The 17,431-nt window shown below is 34.8% G+C and overlaps 1 long non-coding RNA gene across 1 annotated transcript; it reads right to left on the bottom strand.

The window, feature by feature from the left end:
- Nucleotides 1–442: 442 nt before the first annotated feature.
- On the bottom strand, nt 443–16,404 carry LOC133201116 (uncharacterized). The gene is made up of 4 exons (XR_009723045.1): nt 16,329–16,404; nt 13,006–13,171; nt 4,952–5,136; nt 443–943 (listed from the first exon to the last, which is right to left on the bottom strand). It is a non-coding gene; the product is annotated as an uncharacterized LOC133201116 (long non-coding RNA).
- Between the last annotated feature and the right edge of the window lie 1,027 nt (nt 16,405–17,431).

Below are 17,431 nucleotides of genomic sequence, written 5' to 3'. Positions count from 1 at the left end.
TGTTTAATAGTGTTAAATCCAAAGCAAGCTAGCATGTAGGTGTCCCCTACCAATATTGACTAGTATATTGTCACACCACATCTAAATGCCATTTGCAAAGCAGTGATAGGTATTATTTAGAAAAAATTAAGAAAATCATTTTGTTAAAAAAAAAAAAAAAAAAAAAATCCCTACCTACCTACCCTAATTTTTTTGGAAGTGTAACCGGAACCACACATATTTTTTTGTTTGGCCTTATCTAAAGAAATATGCACTCTGATTTAACAGAAGTACAGATTTATACACAACATAGTTAATATATACCTTTCAAACACTATTTCCAAGACTTCCCAATACTTTCTTCATCTTTAAATCAAGAAATATTTTATTTATTTATTTTTATTTATTTATTTATTTTTTTTTTTTGATTTCTCATGCTCCAATACATAGGTGTATACCAGTATGACACAAATGACAAAGACAAAAATATTGTTTGACAATCTTTTTTGTATATTGCTGCATTGTACTTTACACAGGTACAGTCCTTTTTCTTGCGATTTTAAGTATAATCATAAGCATTTAAAATCCAAACAATAAAAAGTTGTTTTGCTGTGTTACACAAGATGTGATGGCTGCAGCATTGCCCTTGCTCTACATGTATACATAATGGAGGAATTGTGATACAGAGAACACAGTTATATCAAAAGTCATGCATGAACATGCACTTAATATAAATTATGAGGCAAGAAAATCCATTTCCAGATCTGTGGTGTTGTTGACAACTTGACATAATATTCAAAACTCTTCCTACTTCTTTTCTTTATGATCAATGTCTTCATTTTTTCTTCCTAAATATTGATTTTAATTTTTCGATGGTAGTGCTTTGGGTGTTGCTATGTGAAGAGATCGATATATCGGAAATAGGCAGTCCTCTTTTTTCCCCTGTCGTTTGATGTTTTTATATCTGAAAAGAAAGCATCTGTCATGAGCATTTAAAGCAATGTAGGAAATATCAACAAAAAATACTAGTTGCCAATTTTTGTAATTGCACACCTTCACCCCCTGAGATGTAAAATGCATTTGGCAGTATTCTAAGTTTGTCAAATGGCACAGAGTATTTGTGAAATACCAACTACAAAATCATGAACTTGGAAGGCATTCAAATGATAAGCATATTAAAAACTTAAATATTAGAAATCTCACAGAATGAAAAGACAAGAAAGATGTCCATAGGACATGAAAGCCCAGCCGAGGGTATATTAGTAATGCAACATGAAAAGAGCTATATAAATCCTCCCCCCCCCCCCTTAAATGTCATATTTTTAACATTTCTTGAAATGTCCTGAATTGTATATATTGTATGAACTAGATGTGTTGAATGCCACAAATGACTCTGCAGGCAGTTAAATAAGTTTCAAATGCCAAATTCAGTTTTAAATTTGTTTGCACAAAAGATTTTTTTTCTAAGTTCAGGGGACATAACTAAATTCAAACTTGACATGTATTTTCTGGTAAAAAAAATTTCATCCTTATACATACATCCCTACAAAAGTTAGAGAGCAGAAACTGAAAATTTCTTAATTTTTTCTAAATTCAAGAGAGATAACTCTGTCAAAAATCATTGGACCATGACCAAATTTGAACTTGACCTGTATTTTTTGGTAAAAATACCTGCACATGCAATTTCAACCTTATACATACATCCCTACAAAAGTAAGAGAGTGGAAACTGAACATTTCTTATTTTTTTCTAAGTTCAAGACAAACAACTCTGTCAAAAATCATCGGACCATAACCAAATTCGACCTTGACCGGCATTTTCAAATGACATATCCATATGTCAAATTTGAGTTGAATGTGTCCAACTGTTGCAGAGATAATGAACGGGAAGTGAATAATGATGGAATGACAGAACAGAGTAACACTATATTCCCCTGGCCATTTTATGGCGGGGGCAGAAAAATCTGAATTAACAAAAAATATCAATGTTTCCAAGCAGGTCATTGGCAATTTTTTGGCAATTGGCAAGGTCAAAGTAAAAAATGGTTGATGCAGTTCAATAGCTTACTTCATTATGTATCAGCATATGAAGTTTGATAAAAAATATCTTGAGTTTCTTTAAAACTGAGCTAAACACTAATTTAAGAAAAGTAAGTCAAGGTCAAAGGAAAGGTCATGATCATGAAATGTTGATGCAGTTGAATAATTCTCCTCCAAATGTATCAGCAAATGAAGTTTGATAAAAAGATCCTATCATAGTTTCTTTGAAACTGAGCTTTAAACTGTGCTAAATGCAAAGCATAATGGAAGGACAGAAGAACGGAAGACGGACATGACAAACTCTATATGTCCTGACCATATTCATGTCATAAAAATGTATTCTGATGCATTGTATTTATAGACCTATCTATAAATGTCTTTATAGTACTGATACAGGTCTCCCAAAAATGGCTAACCAGTAATCTGATATGAAGAACTTTGCCATCTATAAATAATACAGTCAGGGTTTAACACTAAGGCACATCAGACAAACTTGGTTAAATGAATGGTATGGTTGTGTGCAATGTATGTGAACTAGACCTTTTGGTCAGGTTGATAACTGTTAATTCCATTTCAGTCTTTTGAATAAATATATTCAAAATTGTAAAAAAAAAAAAATATCTTATTTGTACAAATGTAAACACAACCATTGCTCTGTAAGTTGAAATTCCCTTCATAACACAATTGTTATTTTTAGCCATAAAAAATTTTTATAATACAGTGCTACCTCAGTATATTGCCAACTTTTGTCCAAGACAGATTTTGGCATTGAAGCGAGGGTGGCAATATAACATATTCTGCCATAAATTACAATTCAATGGGTAATCAAAACAAAATAAATACATGTAGATTACGTAATTTATTTCCGTTACAATCTATTTATGTCACATGATATAAGGGCAGCTCTTATTTCTTTTTGAAAAAAAAGTCATTATTATTTTTTTTTTTTTTTTTTTGTTTACAATATTTTGAATGAAAAGCAATAAAAATATCAGAATATTGAACACATCAATTTCCTTTCGTCATGCACATGTTGAATAAGAATTTAATAACCCGATGACAAAGATGTCAGTGGCCGTTATAGCCTCTTGGTATAAAAAAAAGTTTTTGAGAATTATCATTAATGTCATCTGAATCAAAAGTAGATTATTTCACCGTCTCAAGAATTTCTGAATCGGTTAAAATGTTCAGTTGGTAAAGCATCATGACTGACAAATGGTAAGTCACATGTCAGAACACGTCAACCCGTTAAATTAGACATGTATGCTCATGTTTGCTAATACCTGTGTACTTCTCTTCCGATTCTGTTTTGATATTTATCAATCAAACCAATATATGCCCGACAAATAAAGGAAATTTCAGGGCTAACGATATCCCTAATATTTTCATGTGCGGAATTATAGTAGTCTAAAAAAAGATATTGGGTTTCCTTTTTGATTGATAGAATGGCTTCTTAATCTAAGGGGACGCAAATGATTTTTTGCATTTATTATGGTTTTGTGCATTATCCATGATAGGCTAACGATACCCCTAATATTTTCATGTGCGGAATTATAGTAGTCTAAAAAAATATATGGGGTTTCCTTTTTGATTGATTGAATGGCTTCTTAATCTAAGGGGACGCAAATGATTTTTTGCATTTATTATGGTTTTGTGCATTATCCATGATAAGCAATAATTGGCGATATACAATCAAATAGGTCGAATGTTGATCAATCCTTTTTTTTGTAATCTAAATTTGTACGCTTTCTTTCGCTTTACGTTTCCATTACTGTGATGAAATAATTCTTTTATCTTATAAACACACTCCAAAGACATTGCTAATTTTGAGTTTTATGCAACAATTATCTTTAATCTAGCTGAATTCCTAGTCCAGCAAGTCGCTTCACCGCAACCACTGTCAAAGCACGGGTGTGGTGTCCAAATTACCGACACACGCTAGATAATTGGCATTGTTACCAAGGATTTTTTCTTACATAATTTGACCTTTTGTTTCCCAAAACCAGTGGCAGATGGCAATAAGCAGGAGTGGCATTATAACGGGTGTATTAATACAGGGGGAAATCTGTTCTTCAAGAATTCCTGGCAATAAGCGAGGGTGGCAATATGATGGAGGGCAATATACCGAGGTAGCACTGTATTTTTTTTAGCTGTAGTAGATAAGTCTGGGCTGAAATGTATTGATATGGTATAAATACTTACCAAATAACACTTTCTGTATTTAATAATATTTAGGATAATAATTTTAGTAAAGTTTGTTGAATGTCTTCAAGGCTCATAATTTTCATGTCCCAATTAATGAACTAGACTCAAAATGGCTGTCAGATTCTTGACACGCACAAGAGATAGTTTCAAAAGTTACCAATTAAAATAAGCAATTAAAAGAAGTTTGGTCAGGGCAATTGATTTTATGGTTAGTAAAAATTAAGGAAGGTAGCCTGACATGTCTAGTACTTGTTAAAATAAATGTCAAACCCTGATACTCAAACCCTGTTATCTCGAACTATCATTGGAACTGTGGAAAAACTTGGAGATATCGGGAGGATTCAAGATGTTAAGGGTTAAATACTTATTAAATATAATAAGTGACTGGGACTTAAAAATTACACACATATCCACTGTATTCGAGATATCAGTGTTCAAAATACCTATGTTCAACTGCACAATCATGTATTCTGTAAACCAACTATTATTCCCGACAATTTTTATTCAGGATTCTTTACCTTGAAATCCATCTGCAACAGTAAGCATTAATTTTTGCAGTGAAGGAAACATTCTACCATAATACACTGTCACAACTTATGATTGGTTTGTAATGAGAAGTAATGAAGGTTGCGAAAATTGCAGATCTTTCTTGCAGGCAAGTCAAAGTTGGTTTACAGTATATCTTGTTTATATACTGAACTTTGCAGGGTATAATAACCAAGTCTTACCATTCAAAGTAATTTAATCTAATGTTTCCCTAAGTATGACATCTTCTGTCATCAACTGCCATCAGAAATTTGAATACTTAAGCCAGTTCCAATGTCCTCCTTTGCAAACCCTGGTATTCCATGTGAACTGACATTTGGTCTCCATCTGATTCTTAGCCACTCCAATTCTTGATTGTCTTGATTATCTTCAAAGAGAAAAAGAAGTCAACTCAACCTAAGATCAATAGCTTCCTATAAACTTAAGTCTAATCTTAAATATAAAGATGCTCTAAAAGATGTCAAATGTACAACAGTGCTCACTTGAGTCATTTAAGCTCTGCTGTTCTTCGGAAACTTTTTTATCCCCATGAAAAATTGTAACCTCATAATGTGACCTAATCTAGCTCCAATAATACTGCATCTTTGCTTGCTTTGTAACATACAATTTAATAACTCCAAAAAAATTGGGGGGGGGGGGGGGGGGGGGGCTACTTTAACACTTTCGACCACAATACATCCAATAAATGTTTTTAAACCCAGAAAGACCAGCAGGGGGAACAATGTAAACAGAAAGAGGCATACCTTTCTCTCTTATAATGTATAGTGGGGTATTTTTTGTGTGGAATGATTATTCTAGGGTTTTACAGATTTATTCCAATGGTACACATGATAAATAAGTGTAATAAATATAATTTCTGAAAAAAAGTCCAAGTCCTAAGGGAGGGGGGGGGGGGGGGTCCTATCCATAAGTATCTGTGCTGCTGACTTGTGGGGAATATTTTTCACTTTTTATCACTGCTGACTTGTGGGGAATATTTATCACTGTTGACTTATGGGGAATATTTATCACTATTTATCATTGTTGACATGTGGGGAATATTTATCATTGTTGGCTTGTGGGGAATATTTATTATCATTGTTGACTTGTGGGGAATATTTCTCACTTTTGACTTGTGAGGAATATTTATCACTATTGGCTTTTGGAGCAATGCATTATTTTACTATAGATTTACATAAAAGATAAACATAGGTAATCAAAGATTACGAAGCTCACCTCGACGAATGTTATCTACATGTAAGGCAAATTTCACATCATATTTTTTTCTAGTTAGGGTACATCCCAAGATCAATATCCATGCAAGTTTGATTTAATTATAGATCTGCTCAAAAACTTTTGACCTGTTTAGTAATCAAGAAAATTTTGGTCAGTTCCAACATCCAAAGCAAGTCTGGAAGTTTTCTAGGGGTGAAACGATACACCTCCTTCACGGTTCGGTACGTATTGTATAATTTTGTCTCGGTTCGGTTATTTTCGATACGATACGTTTTGATAGAAGGAAACAAATTCAACATTGTTTTATGCTTTCTTTTTCTAAATCTAGTCACATATTTTACGAATTTTATTTCCAAATTGACTAGAAGAAATTGATTAAAATTATTTGACTGTCAAAAATTATTTTACAAGCTATCAGTCATCAAAATTTTATGTTTTCTATACTTATTTATTCTGAGTAACGTGTTTTACCTTATGGCAAACCAGACTGAATAACATTCCCGACCGAAAAATGAACCGAACCGAAAAAATAGAGATTTTGTACCGTGTATCAAACCGAGAAAAAATACCGCGGTGAATCGATACCGCGGTGAACCGTTTCACTCCTAAAGTTTTCATTCTTAGATGCACCATCTATGCAAGTTTAATCATAACAGGCCATAAAATTATATAGCTACTCCAAAAAATTACCCTGGTCACTCATCTGGAAAATGTACGTCAGATTCAGAATCCAAGGCAAGTCTGGAAGTATCCATCCCTAGATACATCATACATGCTAATTTGGTTAAAATATGGCTAAAATTAACTCATGTGGAAAATCTAGGTCAGATCCAGCATTCGAAGCAGGTTGGTTAGTGTACATCCCTAGATGCATCATCCATGCAAGTTTGGTCCAGGTAGGGCTTATAGTTACTTTGGAATGGACCTGCTCCTAATACTTTAACCTGGTCACTCATCTGGAAAATCTAGGTCAGATCCAGCATCCGAAGCAAGTGTGGTAGTGTCCATCCCTAGATGCATCATCCATGCAAGTTTGGTCCAGGTAGGGCTTATAGTTACTTGGGAATGGACCTGCTCCTAAAACTTTAACCTGGTACACATCTGGAAAATGTACATCAGATCCAGCATCGGAAGTAAGTGTGACCATGTCCATCCCTGGATGCATCATCCATGCAAGTTTGGTCCAGGTAGGGCTTATAGTTACTTGGGAATGGACCTGCTCCTAAAACTTTAACCTGGTCACTCATCCGGAAAATCTAGGTCAGATCCAGCATCCGAAGCAAGTGTGGTAGTGTCCATCCCTAGATGCATCATCCATGCAAGTTTGGTCCAGGTAGGGCTTATAGTTACTTGGGAATGGACCTGCTCCTAAAACTTTAACCTGGTCACTCATCCGGAAAATCTAGGTCAGATCCAGCATCCGAAGCAAGTGTGGTAGTGTCCATCCCTAGATGCATCATCCATGCAAGTTTGGTCAAGGTGGGGCTTATAGTTACTTGGGAATGGACCTGCTCCTAAAACTTTAACCTGGTCACTCATCTGGAAAATCTACATCAGATCCAGCATCCGAAGCAAGTGTGGTAGTGTCCATCCCTAGATGCATCATCCATGCAAGTTTGGTCCAGGTAGGGCTTATAGTTACTTGGGAATGGACCTGCTCCTAAAACTTTAACCTGGTCACTCATCTGGAAAATCTAGGTCAGATCCAGCATCCGAAGCAAGTGTGGTAGTGTCCATCCCTAGATGCATCATCCATGCAAGTTTGGTCCAGGTAGGGCTTATAGTTACTTGGGAATGGGACTTGCTCCTAAAACTTTAACCTGGGACGCCGACGCTAACGCCGACACCGACGGTATAGCATAAGCTCATCTCGACTTCGTCGAGGTGAGCTAAAAATTATTTTTTTCAATAAATATCTACCAAATCTAAAATTTAAAGAATCAATCATAATATAAATGTACTGAAACTAAATAATATTCATAATTAAGTCCACAGGCACTTGGGGGTATGGACCCCCCCACCCCCCTTTTCCCATTTTTTTTCTTTTTAAATCTGGGGTCGAGTCACCTTTCTCCTATTTTTGTATTCTAATATGCACTGTATGTTATCAATAATGTAACTCTTTTGTCTCTATAAGCTGTTTTTAAATATATCGTTTTCGACTGATACATAAAAAGAGAGAAGGCTTGCAACTCTTTTCTCATCGTCTGCCCCACCTCGCTTAAACTTCGCCTGATTATTTATCGAAAGAATAAGAAAACATGGAATATGCATACATCAATAAATTCGTTATACATTCTTCTTTCTTTTCATATTTCCATTTAATTTTTATGTGCCCCCGATTTGTAAATATTTCGATTAAATCATCCGCATCTAGGGTAAATTTTGTTGATGTGCACCAGCTGGGACGGAAGTGCAAGAACGGTAACTCTAACTTTATAAATGTTCTTCATTAAAAAAAATTCCAGGCATTGTAATAACAATATTGTGGAATTTGGTTGTCTAGCTCGTCTATTTAAAGTATAATCTTCATCCATTAAAATTTGCTAGTTAAAGTTATCTTGTTATTCACAGAACTTTCCGTTACATTTTATATGAAGAGAAAATTCGGGATTTATTCCTTCTTGCATTTAATGTTCCGAATGACATTACATGTAATGATGATACCCGAAAATACCGGGCACTTCCGTCCCAGCTGGTGCACATCAACAAAATTTACCCTAGATGCGGATGATTTAATCGAAATATTTACAAATCGGGGGCACATAAAAATTAAATGGAAATATGAAAAGAAAGAAGAATGTATAACGAATTTATTGATGTATGCATATTCCATGTTTTCTTATTCTTTCGATAAATAATCAGGCGAAGTTTAAGCGAGGTGGGGCAGACGATGAGAAAAGAGTTGCAAGCCTTCTCTCTTTTTATGTATCAGTCGAAAACGATATATTTAAAAACAGCTTATAGAGACAAAAGAGTTACATTATTGATAACATACAGTGCATATTAGAATACAAAAATAGGAAAAAGGTGACTCGACCCCAGATTTAAAAAGAAAAAAAATGGGAAAAGGGGGGGGGGGGTCCATACCCCAAGTGCCTGTGATTAAGTCCTCTAAATCAATGCACATTGAACATGTTTGATATGCTGCATAGAGAGTTTTCCTTAACTAGATTTAAATTAGAATTTTATTGCAAATTTTTATTTTTTCTTGCATAAAACTGTTTTCAATTCAGAACTTATAAGTCAGTCTATGCGAAAGTTTTTTGGACCACACTGGACATTCAGTCCTGTGTAATTTTTAATTAATGCAATGAATACAAAGGACTGAACCAAATTTTGTCAGACAAAAAAACTCTTGAGTAGGCCTAACAGCTTTTCTTTTACCAGGGATTGCTCCCACATAATTCTGTAGAATCCATGCAGTTTTAATGACATTTAATTACGTATTTGGAATTGTACAACAGTTTTTACTAATAAAAAAAAACAACATTGAAATGACTGCGTCTAAATAGCTCAAAACCGGACACCGAGACATCAGACATTCCGGTCCGGTGTAAAAATTGACACATCAGGCCAGAAGCACTGCACATCGGTCAGGTTCGACGGTCTGATGTCTTTCGCATAGACTGAAAAGTAGATTAAAGAGAGGTAAAAGTTATAAATCATAGGGGTATAGGTGTTAATTTAATCATTGATGGATTTAACTTAAACCAATTGATTACTCTCAATTATAATCAATCATTTATTAGTACATATTGTAAAATTTTCTGATAATTCAATATTTATCAACATGGTTATATCTTCACAAAGAATTTTGGCTGAAGTAAGTCGGAGGTTAAAGTGATCTGTTCTGAATGACTGAATCATGAAACCCTTGGAATTTATTAATGCATTTAACAAGTCAGTAGTAATGTTACCCTCATCATACTCATCATTAACAACATATTGTGCAATGGGTAACATCATAGTGCTTATTTTTTTAGGGTAAAATTGATAAGAGGCCCATGGGCCACAACGCTGACCTGAGTTATTTTGGCCTTGCTTTTCTTCATCTGATTTTCCCCCTTGTAATACCTATTGTGGCCCCGCCCTACCCCAAGGGGTCATGATTTGAACAATTTAGAATCAGCTTTTTTGCCCATTGGTTCTTGAAAATAAGATTTTTAAAGATATTTTCTACATATTTCAATGTAAAACTTAGATTCCCTTTTGTGGCCCCGTTCTATCCCTGGGGGTCATGATTTGAACAATTTAGAATTTACACTACTCCAGGATGCTTCCACATATGTTTCAACTTTTCTGTGCAAGTGATTCTTGAAAAGAAGATTTTTAAAAAAATTTTCTACATATTTCAATGTAAAACTTGGATTCATTTTTGTGGCCCCACCCTACCCCTGGGGGTCATGATCTGTACAATTTAGAATCTACACTACCCATGGATGCTTCCACATAAGTGTCAGCTTTTCTGGCAAAGTGGTTCTTGAGAAGAAGATTTTTAAAGATATTTTCTACATATTTCAATGTAAAAATTGGATTCCCTATTGTGGCCCTGCCCTACCCCCGGGGGTCATGATTTGAACAATTTTGAATCTACACTACCCAAGGATGCTTCCACATAAGTTTTGTTTTTTTCTGGTTCAGTGGTTCTTGAGAAGATTTTTTAATGACCCACCCTATTTTTGTCTTCTCTTAATTATCTCCCCTTGGAAGGGGGCTTGATCAGTTATTTTCACAATTTAAACTCCCCTTCACCCAAGGATGCTTTGTACCAATTTTGGTTAAAATTGGCCCAGTGGTTCTTGAGAAGAAGTTGAAAATGTGAAAAGTTCACAGACGGACAGATGGACAGACGGACAACAGGTGATCAGGAAAGCTCACTTGAGCTTTCAGCTCAGGTGAGCTAAAAATGACATACTGAGAGAAGACTTTTTTCAACTGATGCATCAGTATGTACACTACAGTGTATTTATACAGCTGAATGTCTGATTGATAAATAAAAAAAATTCTACATCAGAATTAATTTTAAAAGGCATTTAAACACTCTGCATAGGTTTTTTACACCATTTCTATACCCCAAGGGATCATGATTGAAAAAAAAAAAAAAAACAAACTTGAATCTACCTGAAGATGCAACCATATGAATATGACTAACCCAAGGCTTTATTTTCTTGAACAGCTCATTTTTATTTGTAGGTTTTTCCTATGTTTTTCTATGTAAATCTTTGATCCAAAATTGTGGCCCCACTCAACTGTTACCTCAGGGTTTCACAATTTGAACAAACTTAAATCTGTGCTACCTGAGGATGCTCCCATATGAATATGACTACTCATGGTTTTGCTGTTCTCAAGAAGATGTTTAAAGATCTTTTGCAATATATTCCTCTGTAAAACTTTGATTTCCCATTGTGGTCCTGTCCTACCCAGCCCCCAGGGGTCATGATTTGAGCAAAACTAAATCTAAGGGCAAGAGAAAGAAAAAAAAACCTGACCCTGGGGCCATGAAATTCATAATTTTGGAACTCAGGAAGAGGCACTTTGCCATTTTATAGTCTGTCTATTTAATACCCAGGAGAAGAAAAGATTTTCAAAAATATTAAAGAATTTTCACTATACAAATTCAATAGACCACCCCATCTTCAAACATAAGAGCTGCTGACCCAAATTTCACAAATCTGGAAGAGGTACCCTTGATTAATATAACCATGGGCTCAGTTTATCTGCTTTATACCCAGAAGCAAGAAAGATTTTCAAAAAATTAATGCATTTTCAGTGTATATTCAATAGAACCATGCCTTAGCACCAGAACAAGTGGCCATGATATTCACAATTTTAAAAGAGGCACTCTTACTCATCATAACTATGTAGTAAGATTGGTAACCTGATGCACATGATCAAAGAAGGAAGATTTTCAGAGAAATAATGCATTTTCACTATATAACCAATAGGGCCCTGCCCTAACACCAAAATTACTGACCCCTTGGGGAATAAAATTCAAAATTATGGAAAAGGCGACTTTATTCATCATAACCATGAACTTAGTATTGTTTTCAATACTCAGGAGCAGAAAAGAAATTTTCAAAGAAATCTATACCTGTATTATCCATAGACCACACCCTCCAACCTCTCATCCTGGGGGCTATGAAATTCACAATTGTTGAAGAAGCACCCTTGCTCATTATAACCTGCACTTAGTTTTTTTCCCCTTAATAATCAGAGACAGAGAAGAAGATTTTCAAATGAATTAATGCATTTTAACTATACATGTAATTATCATTCAAGCCCCATCCTAACACTAGAACCCTCTATCCAAGGGTCATGAAATTAATAATTTTGGAAGAGGTGCTCATCATAACTTTGTACTTAGTCTGTCTGCTTCATATCCAGGAGCAGAGAAGAATATTTTCAAAGAAATAATGCATTTTCACCATATTTAATCAATGGAGTGCCACTCTTACACCGGAACCCCTGACCTTGGGGCAATGAATTTCAAAATTTTGATAGAGGGCTTAATGCTTATTCAACCATGGCAGCAATTCAACTGCTTGATTTCCAGGAGTAAAAAAAAAGAAGATTTTTAAAGATTGCAATAGTTTTAATGGGTTTAGCCCCATCCCTCAGGCCCAAAAGGAGGGGGTGGCAGAGATAATGAAATTCACAATTTTTGTTCCCCTTCATCATACTAGATATTCTTTGCTAAAATTGGTTGAAATTGGTTCATCGGTTCCAGAGAAGAAGCTAAAAATATTCAAATGTTAAAGAAGGATGGACAAAAGCAGATAGCAAATAGTTTATCTGAGTGACTTAGGGTTTCATTTGAAAAAAAGGGCTAAAATTAGCACAAAGTTAATTTGAGTTTCCTTTCAAGTAAGATCAATTGAAAACAAAAAAGTACATTTCAAAGACTGAATAACCATGAGGTCAGCAAATGAGGTCAGTGAATATTTTTTATGGTAATGGAAGCATAGATTTCAAAATGATAATTGTTTACTTATGATCTTTTACAGTTATCTTGACTTACCAAAGCCTTCTGTCACCATACAGAAATCCAGACAGAATGCATTCAGTTATATACTCTTATCCTCCAATTCCATGCAGAGTTGTCTGTTAACATCTGCATCTCAGTCTCCAACATTTTCAAGAAGAAAGTTGCCTTAAGTTTGCTCTTGTTGTGAAAACTCCAAAATCTGCAATAATAGTTTTTCATTAGTATATGTGTATATTTTTACCCATGATTACAAGAAAAGTCTATGAGCTACATCACTCAACACCGATTTTTGACCCGAATAGCAAATATAATTTGTCAGAGCTCTCAATACAACTAACCCTGTCTCGACACACTTAAGAAATAATTTGTAATCTTTGCATCAACTTAGATAGTTTTAAAAGACATTTTGCTTTTTCTGGAGGGGCGAGATCAAGTCCAACATCTGGGATTGAATAATACAGGTACTCATTGAAGAAGAAAAGAAGAACCGAGAAGACCTGTTGTGTACATGGTGTACATGATACTTAAATTTGCACCAGTCTGCAACTTTATTTGTTATTGACATGAACAATATTTCAATTTTTTTTTTAGAAAAGGTTTAAATCTCAAAAGTTCAAGGGGTCACAATCTTTAAATTATACCAGTACGTCATGTATTTTTTAAAAAAACGTGAAAAGCGAAAACAGTACAAAAAAGATGAATGATCATCGTCAAAGCAATAAAGTTCATCAAAAGCAAACATTTTTAAAGGGGTGGGACAAAACAGGTAGATCTTGTGATACAATACGTATCTCAATACATATAACATGATATGATAAATATCTTGATATTATAATAAATATATATGAAAACTATAAAATTAAAACTAGAGCGTTTAAAGGAACATGTGTCGCCTACTCTGTAGCTTCCTTAAAGGTGAAAAAAAAATCTAAAATTGGTCAGTTTTTTATTTTCTTTTAGCATGATAGTTCATGCATTTCCCTGCAAAGAAAAACTGCACCCACAGATAGTATAAGACTCCGATAGAATCTGACAATCAAAGAATATATGGTTCTTTAACCCTGGCCTCAAATGAATAATTTAATTGAAATTATTAGAAATATCTTTTTATCATTTTATTAATACATATTTCCAACAATTAATCCTCAAAAACAGATTTCAGCCTGTCCTTACTGCAATTGTCACTCTACACAATCCATTGTGGAATACTGATCCCAATGTATTTTCATTGTATTTACATGTGAGTTAACTGAATTTCATACAGTTTCAAAGTACTTATCATGAGCTAAATGTGTTTCCAATAATCCTCCAAAAGAGATTTCAGTCTATCTTTACAGCAATTGTCAGTCTTAACATGATCCATTGTGGAATACCTTGTCCCTATGTATTTGCATAGTATTTTATTAAAATATAAGTTTATGTGGTAACTGAATATCATACAGATTCAAATTACAGTATCATGAGCTCATAAACATGTATAAATGCTAAATATCAAAATCCTGTCTCTCAATTTCAAAAGTCAAAAGTTAACCTAAACTCCCAAGGTATTTTTTGTAAAGTAGGTCAAAGGTCAAGGTCAAGTGGATTGTAATGCTGGTATTTTTCATATTGTGTTACAACAAACAGTGCACATGCTAAATGGCATAGAAATACCTTTTAAATGTCAAAAATATGCTGTAAATCGGCCCTATGAACTATTTTGAAAAGTAAGTCAAAGGTCAAGAGGTCGGTAACCATGGTAATTTACAAAAGCCATAGTGCCAAGGAATATACGTGCAAAATATCAAATCCATACCTCTTACAGATCTTGAGATATAGGGTGTGACAGACGGACAGACAGACACCTGGTAAAGTGATCTCTTAGTGCCGCTCTGCTCTGCAGGTGACACAAAAATTTAGTATTTTATTTCAATATTTGTCTACTTGACAATAAATCAAGATTCTGTATCACTCTATATCAAACCAAATGTGGTCGCCCACGTGGCACAGTGGTTAGAGCGTTTGCTCTAGAGTTGCGGAGTAAGGAGTTGATCCTTACTTCGCAGGTTCGAATCCCACTGTGGGATGTGGAAACCGGTCCTTCAGATGAGACCGTATAAACCAAGGTCCCGTGTCGCAGTAGGTGCTGGCACGAAAAAGATCCCTCACTGCTCAATGGCAATGAGTGCCAAGCATAGGTCAAAATTTGCAGCTCTCCACCGGCAAGTGGTGGCGTCTCCATATGAGTGAAAAATTCTCCAGAAGGACGTTAAACAATAAACAAACCAAATCAAATGTGCTTTGAAACTGATACTTGAAGTTCATCAATTTCGTTGACTAAAAATTTACAAAACAATATTCTAGGGCAAATTTACTACCGATATTCGGACTTATTTGTCCTCAAGAGAAAATTTCCCTTAATATCCCATTTTCCACAATCTAATTAAAATTAGATGTTCCGAATCCGCTATCGCTTCTCAAACATCTAACAACATCCCATTCGGGGTCACGTCAGAGCGACCTTTCGATTACCCAATGAAATCGCCGTCGTCGAAATCTTGGCTTATAGTTCGGATGCGTTTCTTTTTTTTACTGCCAAACCTAAACGCCCGAGAGGTTTCGTAGTAAACAAAATATGCATGGTAAAGACCGTGCTATATATGAATGTGACGTGCGGGATATATAGTAGTTTGTGCATTTTCGTTTGCGTTATTCAGGTAAGAATGCCAGATTGGCGGACTATACGTTCAATTTATACCAAAATTACTTTAATTCAACGTAAGAAAGTCTACTGAGCATCAATAATCTAGAGATGTAGCTGTGGAACTAATTTTAGAATTGAATACAGAAGGTTGAATCTGATTGGCCAAAATTTTTATGTTTATTCATAATCGAAAGGTCGCTCTGACGTGACCCCGAATGGGATGTTGTTAGATGTTTGAGAAGCGATAGCGGATTCGGAACATCTAATTTTAATTAGATTGCATTTTCCACTTTTGATGAGTACAAAATTCCCCTTACAATAATGAAAAGCACAAATATTTTTTTTTTCTTTTATAAAAATTTTCAGACTATGTGAAAAATGGTTTACTTTGCTATTTTATGCACTCTAACTGGTCATTAAAATGCTGAAATTGGGCCCCCCAGCAGGGCTTGTCCAGTGACAGTGGCCCCCAGACCCCGGCAGATTTTCCCAATTTCTCCAGTAAGGGTAATTTTCAATTTGTTTCAAAATTTCAAATTCTTTTTAATGAAATTTGAGAATCCATGCTTTGTTACTGGCTGTTAGTGCAGATGGACACTAACTAATAATATTAACTGTTGTGGAAACGATGCTTTCTGATGCTTTACAAACTGAACTTTTCTATGTACAGTACCTAACCGTCTTCCGAGGATGCTCAAGAGTGAAAATGTTTTCCCTCTTATTTATGACTCATTAGTTGTAAAGAGTGTTTACAATACCAATATCATCTCTTCACTTGGTAAAAGCGGCCATTTTCAATTTTTTGATAGGTTGTTCATGTATCGTTTCATACTGATATTTCAATGCATATATCATAAACCGTATCTTAGCAGAAAATATTGGTATGTATTGGTTTATCAGTATATCATCCCACCTCTACCCTTTAAAAAAGCAATATTTATATATAAGATTATAACACTACTAGTCTAGAGACATAATTTTGTGTCTTTGAATGACTGAATTTGAACCCATCTCTGGCATGTCAGTCCAGTGTTCTATCAATTCAGGGACCAACCTAGACCCAAAATTTAGGGAGACTTCACTTCTCCCTCAGAGAAATGTATAAGGGAGAAGTTTTAAATTCTAGGGAGACTTCTTGACGCACGTGGCACACATTGATCATTATTAAACTTTTTAAAAACAAGAGGCCCAGGGGCCACATCGCTCACCTGAGCACTATGGCTAGGAAAAAGCAGAAATCAGGCGAAGTTTGGAGCTCAAAAGCAACTATTTCGCCTCAGTCGCCCCCTAGGTTAGTCCTTGCAATTGAGGTACAAGTTTAACCCACTAGCCCAAGCCAGTATTAAAGAAGCTGTGTATCATACACTACCATACTAACACATGTATACAAAAAAAAATAAATATCTTAAATCCTTAATTATTTATCATTGTTCCATAAGTGATTTTTTCATCATGCTGACTTTAAGCTTTTTTATAACTTGTTCTGAAGGGGAAATACCTTCTTTAGATGCAAATTTATAACTAAAGTGAAGCATGCTTACATGTATATTGATCGAAGTGTAAGAAACAGATGAGTATGCTTTGTTATAATTTATTTTACATATATGTATTAAGTTTATAATATATTTAAAGTCACTGGGATTGTAAGCGTCAATTCATTAAACATGTTTGTGCTTTACTGTAGTGCTTTTCATAGGCGCTTGTTTTATGAAGTATGCAAAGAGGTATAGCGCCCTTTCCCACTCTTGAACATTTTCGGAATCTCAGACACCTGAC

This window comes from Saccostrea echinata, unplaced genomic scaffold, assembly GCF_033153115.1.
Source record: "Saccostrea echinata isolate AGI-Se365-2 ecotype Australia unplaced genomic scaffold, CSIRO_AGI_Sech_v1 ptg000042l, whole genome shotgun sequence".
In the NCBI taxonomy this organism is placed as follows: Eukaryota; Metazoa; Mollusca; class Bivalvia; order Ostreida; family Ostreidae; genus Saccostrea; species Saccostrea echinata.
Note: the sequence above shows the minus strand (reverse complement) of the source record. Positions and strands in the feature narration are given on the sequence as shown.